The 7,618-nt window shown below is 37.9% G+C and overlaps 1 protein-coding gene across 21 annotated transcripts in view; it reads left to right on the plus strand.

The window, feature by feature from the left end:
* Window positions 1-7,618, plus strand: part of LOC116184187 (uncharacterized) — a 103,850-nt gene that overhangs the window by 67,425 nt on the left and 28,807 nt on the right. The gene's annotated exons all lie outside the window — the stretch shown is intronic.

The following is a 7,618-nucleotide window of genomic DNA, read 5'->3' on the forward strand; positions in this document are numbered from 1 at the left end:
GGGTAACTTATATTTCTTGACCTTTAGCCGTTCTTGTAGCTTTACTTTTATTTTCCATCTTTCCTCATGCATTCTTAGATGCAGTATAACCTGTGACAAACAGAATGAAGGATCCCTGCATATGCCTTGTCAGATGTACATCCCATCATATTATGATTGTTTAATCTTCAGTTTATTAATTTTTTTTTTCAGAATTTTTCCTTAGCCCAGTATCCTTCAAGGGCTGCCCAAATGCAGAATTTTATTTTTGTCTCAATAAAATTGTCTCCTATTTTAAGACCATTTCTATTTTCTTTTCTTTAGGGCAATTTCATTAATCACTGAGCTAATCTGGAATATTCACCTATCTCTCAGTGAGAGTTGTGAGGCCTGGGAGAGGTGTTAGATTTTTACCTTTTGGGTACATGTAGATGTCCACAAGTGACTTGAGTGTCTAAATGCTCTTTGTAGTCATATAATCATAGATCACAAAATCATTAAGGCTGGGAAAGACCTGCAAGATCAAGTCCAGCATTAGATCTAATATCACCGTGTCCACTAAACCATATAATGAAGTGCCACTTCCAGTCATTTTTTGAGCACTTCCAGGGATGGTGACTGCACTACTTCTCTGGGCAGCCTGTTCCTATGAAAAAAACATCATAAAGCTCTCTTAGAAAGGCATTATAGCAGTTTTATAACTTGAGCAGTAGGATCTGGAAGTAGGAGCCCCAATTATGACTTTCTTTCTCATCTCTTTGTTCACATGGAACAGCTCTGCCTCTCACCTGCCTACTCCTAGTTTTTAATTATGAAAATATTATGGAAGAATCTGGTTATAGAGCAAGAATAAAAGCTTACTTTTCTTTGAGTCTGTTAAATCACAGTATGTATACTTTCTCAACAAGGACTCTATCCAAAGGTAAAAAGGAGCCCCAAACTTCACTATCTTTAGTTTATTGTTCCTTGGCAAAGTCCTAGTGTTTACTTGGATATATTAATTTGGGATAGTTTATTACTACTGTAATTCATAGTTACTAAATTTTTTGTCATACGTGTTTTTCTGAGTTTGTCAAATAACTAAAATAGTAGTTAATATATGTACAACTTCATGAAATTCTCAGGCTTTAAGCCATATGTGAAAGGTGCATGACATGATGGACATGATTTATATTCTTCTCTTGAGAATCAGGCCACATTCCTGTCAAATGTGCAGTTTGACATTCTTTGTGAATGCCCAGAGAAGACTTGGGACTCAAAGCTTTAGTCTTTATAATGTGTAAGACTACAATGGTAATATCACCTCTTAAGTGTATTTGTGCCATGAGGCTCCAATGTTTTACTCTTCTGAAATGCAGATGTCTGAGGCGGGATTCTTCTAATCTATTTGTAGATGTCTGCAATGTGAATGTTTGTATTTAAGTTATCATCTTAGGAGAGGAGTGGGTACTTCTGGGGAATTATCCATCTTACCTATTTTAACCAATTCCTTTTTGGTGGGAAGAACCATGTTAGAAGTGTCTGTTTCTCTCTCCTTGTGTCCCATTAATGAGAGGACTGAGGCCACCCACTATCATCAGCTGCATGCAAGACCAGTGTTTCCAGAAGACCAGGGTTGTAGCAGCTGTCACTGAGGTCCACAGAGAAGAGGGTGACAGCTCTGGGCTAGCCTTTGAGTCACCGTCATTGACACCGAACACTGAGGCAGTGCATTACACCTGGCAGTGGAGTTTGAACTCAGAAGCAAAAGAATACTAATCTAAATCTAGTTTCTAGATTTTCAGTATCTTCGCAGTCATTGATAAAATTCTCATCTTCAAAAAACACAATGTACCAATATTTGGGACACTTTTATAACTACATCTCTCCCTTTGGCCCTGATGGTGTTGATGTCCTTGGATGATATCCCTGGACTATATTCACTCTAGAAGTGCAAACAAACCCACATTTTCAGGGAGAAAGTGTTCTTGTCTTTTCATTTGGCCACAGGCAGTATTTTTCATCATAGGTTGTAGTGGAGAGCTAGAATCCAGCCAATCCCTCCGGTGCCTTTGTTGTCAGGAAAAAATGATCTCTCAAAGCTCGTTTAGTGGGAACTTCAGCCAGACACTTATGAGTGCTGATTCTTTGTTACTTTGTTTTTATGTGGTTCCTAAGTTTCTAAAGGTCTTGACATACATTTTCTACCAATAAGAGAAAATGTCTCCTCATGAGATTTAAGTAAGTTGCTTTTATTTTTAATGGAGCCATGTTTGAGTGTCTGTCATCAAGTTCAGTAAATCATGTCAATGAAATCCACATTTTTAGTAGCCATTATCTCAGCTCAGGGATAAATGATGTTCTAGCTTTCATGTCTAATCCTCCATATTATTTTTAGGTGGATAGGGTAACACTGAGGCCACATCTTAAATTTATTCTAAAGGCAGTATCTACTTACAAATATTTTTTTCCCATGACCCAGTTCACCAGCAGAAGGATCAAAATGTTGATTCTTTGTGAGCATACTGCTGTAGCCACACAAAGCTCTACTACAAATCTGTGATGTTCTTTGGTCTTAAACAGCCTTTGTTGTTCAGGATCAAATCTAACAAAATGTAGCATCAACTTCAGGCTCGTTCAAAGTGAGTTAGCAGACTTTGTCAGAGGTGCATTTGATGCTATCTGACCCACCAATCCATCTCAAGGCACATACAACTAAAGCACAAGCCAGTGCCACAGCCTGTGCTGGCAGAGCTGCAGTAGCTGGGGGCTTTAGAGACACCATTATTGAATACCATTTTTGCAGTTATTGCACCATTATTGCAGTTATTGATACTCATATTTATGAACCGTTGCATACGGTAGCCCAATGGCTTGAGGGACACCAGTTCTTCAGTCTTTTTAACAATGACTGGCTTCCATTTACTGGTGTGACAGTACTCCTAATGAAACATCAGAACTTGAAGGAAGAAGAGGGGTTGCTTCTGTCACTGTTCTTTAATACATTCTTTGTATATAGCTCCCACCACTGGCCCTTCTGTTCCAGGAGAGACAGGTTTGCCATGTGGACTGAGAGGTGCTCAATAACATTGTGGTGTCTGTTTATGTGCTTGTGAGGTGGAGAGCAGAGCTGAGCAGGTAATGCACGCATCTCGCTGGGGCACATTACAACGTTAAAAACATTTGAATTCTTATGGAGAAGAGATTTCCATTTAGAATAGGTCTTACCTGCATAAAGCATCTGGAAGTATCATAGCTATTACAAGGTTAGTGATGCTCTGTATTATTCCTTGTAAAACACTTAATGTGAAACACTGCGCTGTTTCTTTGTGTATTCTTTTGCGTGTTCTCATTGTTATTATTATAAACAGCAAACAATATATGTTTGCTAACATTATTACTATGACTTTTTTTCATAGGAATTAGACCTCATTAGAAATCAGAAGGAGGATTTGTTTTGTGTACTGATAAATTATTAAACTCAGTAATATATAGCAAGATTACCTGCCAACGCACAGAAATCCTTCAGAGTTGTTGTTTTAAACCTATGTCAATGAACAGTTTATTCTGAAGCATTTCAAATGTGTATGCATATGCATTATACACATATATATAATATATATATATAAGTAGTGACAAAGCAAGTAGTTTAATACATTTTATGGCTCCAGTCTGGAATTCTGCATACAGGAACCTGTGTGTGGTCAAGGAGACTTGCATACTTTTGAACTCTAAGTTGGCCTAATAAAAGATACCATACTACAGTACTTGCTTTGTCAATCCTGTTTTGCTGGCTCAAAATGACTTGCAAGATTAATTTTCAATTTTTAACATAAAACCCAAGAAAAAGAAGTGTTTACTTACTGCAAGGAATTGATTCCATGTAAATGACCCTGGAGGAGGCTTGTACACAAGGTACAGATTGTTGCCAATTTGATGTATATTCACATTACAGAATATGAAAGTGAGAAGTTATACCATCTTGAGGATTTTATTTTTGTAAGTTAAAAAAGCTTTTAAGTAATCATACTGTATGTTTGATGGTGGAAATTAGTATGAATGTTTCTGGCAGTGGAATGATGTGATGTGGTTATGCATTTCTGTTTTCACTGCCTGCTCAATATCAGCCTTTTACAAATACAGATTACCATGTTGATGGAAGGAATTTACAGTTTTGGCCCCCTTGTCTCACTCTGTGTTACAGCACCTTTTTTTGTACTTTATGTTACCTATCCTCCCAACTGCATTTTTGTGACAGAAAAAGGAAATGTCTGTGGACTAAGGTCCTGAAAATGTGTGAGCTTTACTATTTAATTGAATGAGATGAGTATTATTTCCCATTAACTTTGATTTCCTGTGAGGTGAAATCTTGCTCTGAAACCCGTAGCAAACACTTTGCTGTGTATGAGAGGATGGAGAGTCCATCAATGATCCCTGACCAGCTAGTGACATGGCATACTGGAAGCTCAGAAAAAAACAACCCTTAATAATAATAATGATAGAAAGAATACTCTTTCAAAAGTCAAAATTTAGGACTGTCAAATAAAACCCAAGCTGAATACAAAAACTGTATGTACGATGTATTTAACACTGCCAGTTTTGGGGCCTCACAACCCAGATAGAACTGCAAGATCCGTTTGTGTTCTGTAGACTGTTACACTACATCCATACTTACCTCATCTTGTGGGCAAGGAGCTGCTTGCTCTGACTTCATGGAATTGCAGCTGTATTTGTGGAGTGCTGCTATCCTTTGGCACTGCCTCCCCTGTACATTAATACAGTTTAAATGCACCAGCATTTTCTCTGGAAGCAAACTTCAAAATTTGTCTTTATCCTGATGCAATGCATATTCAGAGTTTTTATTTTCCTGGAGTTTAGTTCCAGAGGAAAACATGCTTGACTGGTGCTCTCACCAGCCAGCTGTGGTTTGTAATGACAATAAGTAGCAGCAAGATACAGCAGCAGAAAAATGGGGAGCAGAGAAATGAAGTCCAGCAGCTTCAGAGATATGATTTTGTTCATTTCTAAGGATTCTAAAGTGCTTAACAAACAATATTACAGGCAGGATGGACAGCTCTGGCCATTGTGAAGGTCTTCTAGTGCTTCCTGTTTAAATAGTATTTTTTTAAAAATTTAATTTTATTTATTATTATTTTTTTGATTTCCCAGAGCTCTGCCAATGTGAATGTATTTAGGCTAAATTAATTTTTATCCAATGCCAGTCTCCAGGTCTTTAAGTTTTTGAATTGAAAAGTGGTTGAACTATTTATAAGAAGAAGGCTAGATTTTTGCTTTTTTAAAAAAAATAATATCTGCCCCTGTGGTTTTGAGCAAAGACAGGCCTTTCTCTGCCTTTGAATCAGGTATGTGCCTTTTGCCATCCTCACAAAGCCTTTCAAGTTTGGTTGACTATTTCAAGACATGGAAAAAACCACAGTTACCAAATATCCCATAGAGGTTTACTAAAGCCTAACAGCAAATATTTCCAGAGATTTCATCTCCTCCGCCTCGCACAGCTCCTTCCCACGATCAGACTTTCCATACACCGTCCTCACAGGATGACTGAAGAGTCACTGGCTGGGGGCACCAGAGGCCAGAGCTGAGGCAACCCCTGTCGTGCTGTCCCTGGGCATTACTTTGAGCTGCAGTGACACTCTGCAGTGGAACTGGGAGTAGGGAGTCAGTCCCTCTTGAGCTGGAATGCATCTTAGGGCTCCCAAATTTTAGTTTGTATGCTGTTGGCCAGCCTCCAGCCTAGTCTTTCTTTGCTGCTAGCCTGAGTGCACATAGAGAGTTGGACAACCTCAGCGATACCCTAAGAAACCACATCTAATGGTGGAATGAGTCCTGCTTTGAGCAGGGGGCAGGAATAGAAAACATCCTGAGGGTCCTTCCCAGTCTGAGTGACTTCATGGCCCTGTGACTCTTTACTGACCGTTTCTTCACCAGTGTGTCTAGGCCTAAAGGCAGCATCCTAGTTTCTGTAGGGATGATGCACATAGTGGAAATACTATTTATTACTTTATTTTTAAAAGCAAGTGTATTCAAAACACCTCATTAAGATAATATTCAAGATGCATAGTCTAGGTATCCTAAAATTAAGATTAAAAAAGTGATCTCTGCAACCTCAGTACGCTTCCAACATGTGTTTGTGTGGAAACGCTGACTCTTGTGATTACACAGTGTTTTCACTCACATGGCTTCATCTCCCTATCTAGCATAGATCTGCTCTGGAGATGAGGAAACACCAAGAAGGACTGGTGGATGCAGAACTCTAGGTCACTTGTTGTGAAGGTGCAAGGTGTTTTCTGATCGAAACAGGACATGGTAGAATAAGAAAACAAGATCTCCAGGTTTAAGTAGTTGAAGTTTGTTCTGGAGAGCTGGACAGTATCCTTGCCTTTTCTACTGTCTTCCTGTGTGGTAATGGGCAGACGTTTCCCCAGTGGTTCATTGCCAAAAGACCATTTCTGCTTGTTCCAGTAGTATCTGGACCAAGATGACTGTGCAAATGTCATCCAGCAATCACATCTCTTTCTTTGGTAATGCCATTTATGATGTTCCATCTAATAAAGCCTTCATCAAGTCAGGTTAGGTAATTATTACTTCCTTATATCTGTTTATAATCTAATGTTCACCTTCTATTTATATTTCTACTTTTTACTTATAAATATTTATAAATAAATATTTATCAATGAATTGGGCAAACTATCTTGAAAATCTCTGAAATTGACTGAAATATTTAGGCAGCATATGAGATTGTTTTTCAAACCTCAGCAGGATTAATTAGATCCTGCAGTTCATTCATTTGCACTGTAGTCAATTGGAGTCTTACTTGTGGAAAGTCTGCAAGACCAAAAATTATGCCCAATGGGCACATAGCTCTATAGTAGAAAATGTCAGCTCCAGATGGTAGTATTTCTGACTTCTCATCGGTTAGACTCTCTCCACTCCCACAGTTTTTCTCTCTTTTTCAATTAGCTTTTCTTGCATTTTTATGTGAGTGGGTTGTTTTTTTTTTTTTTTTTTAATGGTTCGTAGAACTTGCTGTATATATGGTACATGTTTTCATTTACAGGTCACTGAAATGGATAGGCAGATAAATAGATAGGGTTTTCTGAACTTGTGAAATATGTAGCATAATATAAAGCCCTCTTCTGACTCTGTTTTGTCAAATGTATCAAATGATATTTTAAAAATTATATTTCTGGAGTATATTCTCAGCATTTCTTATTGCTGTTCTTGAACTATGTTTGACAGTTGCTTAATCTGTCTGATATAACCGGAATGAATAGCAACATTAAAAAATATGGCTTTAGGGACTCCTCAGGAGGTTTCTTTGTAAGTGTACATTTACTAGTTCATCTGTAAATTTATTTTATGAGGTGTTTAAACCTCAAGAAAACTGAAAAGCATAATATTAAAGCCTGGTTTACATCTACTGAAGTCAATGGGAACTTTGCAATTGACTTTAATGGTAGCCTATGCCCTCTAATTATGAAAGTGGCAAGGATGATATACACAAAACCACAGGGAGAATTTTTTGTTTCGTCATATCCTAATTCTGTTTGCAGATGCATTTGCAAAGTACAATGTGGTTTGTTCTTGAATTAAATGGTTCAGTGTTTGGACCTAATCCTGAACCATGTTGATATTTTAG

The sequence above is a fragment of the Lonchura striata genome, chromosome 1 (genome assembly GCF_050655825.1).
Source record: "Lonchura striata isolate lonStrDom1 chromosome 1, ASM5065582v1, whole genome shotgun sequence".
NCBI lineage: Eukaryota > Metazoa > Chordata > Aves > Passeriformes > Estrildidae > Lonchura > Lonchura striata.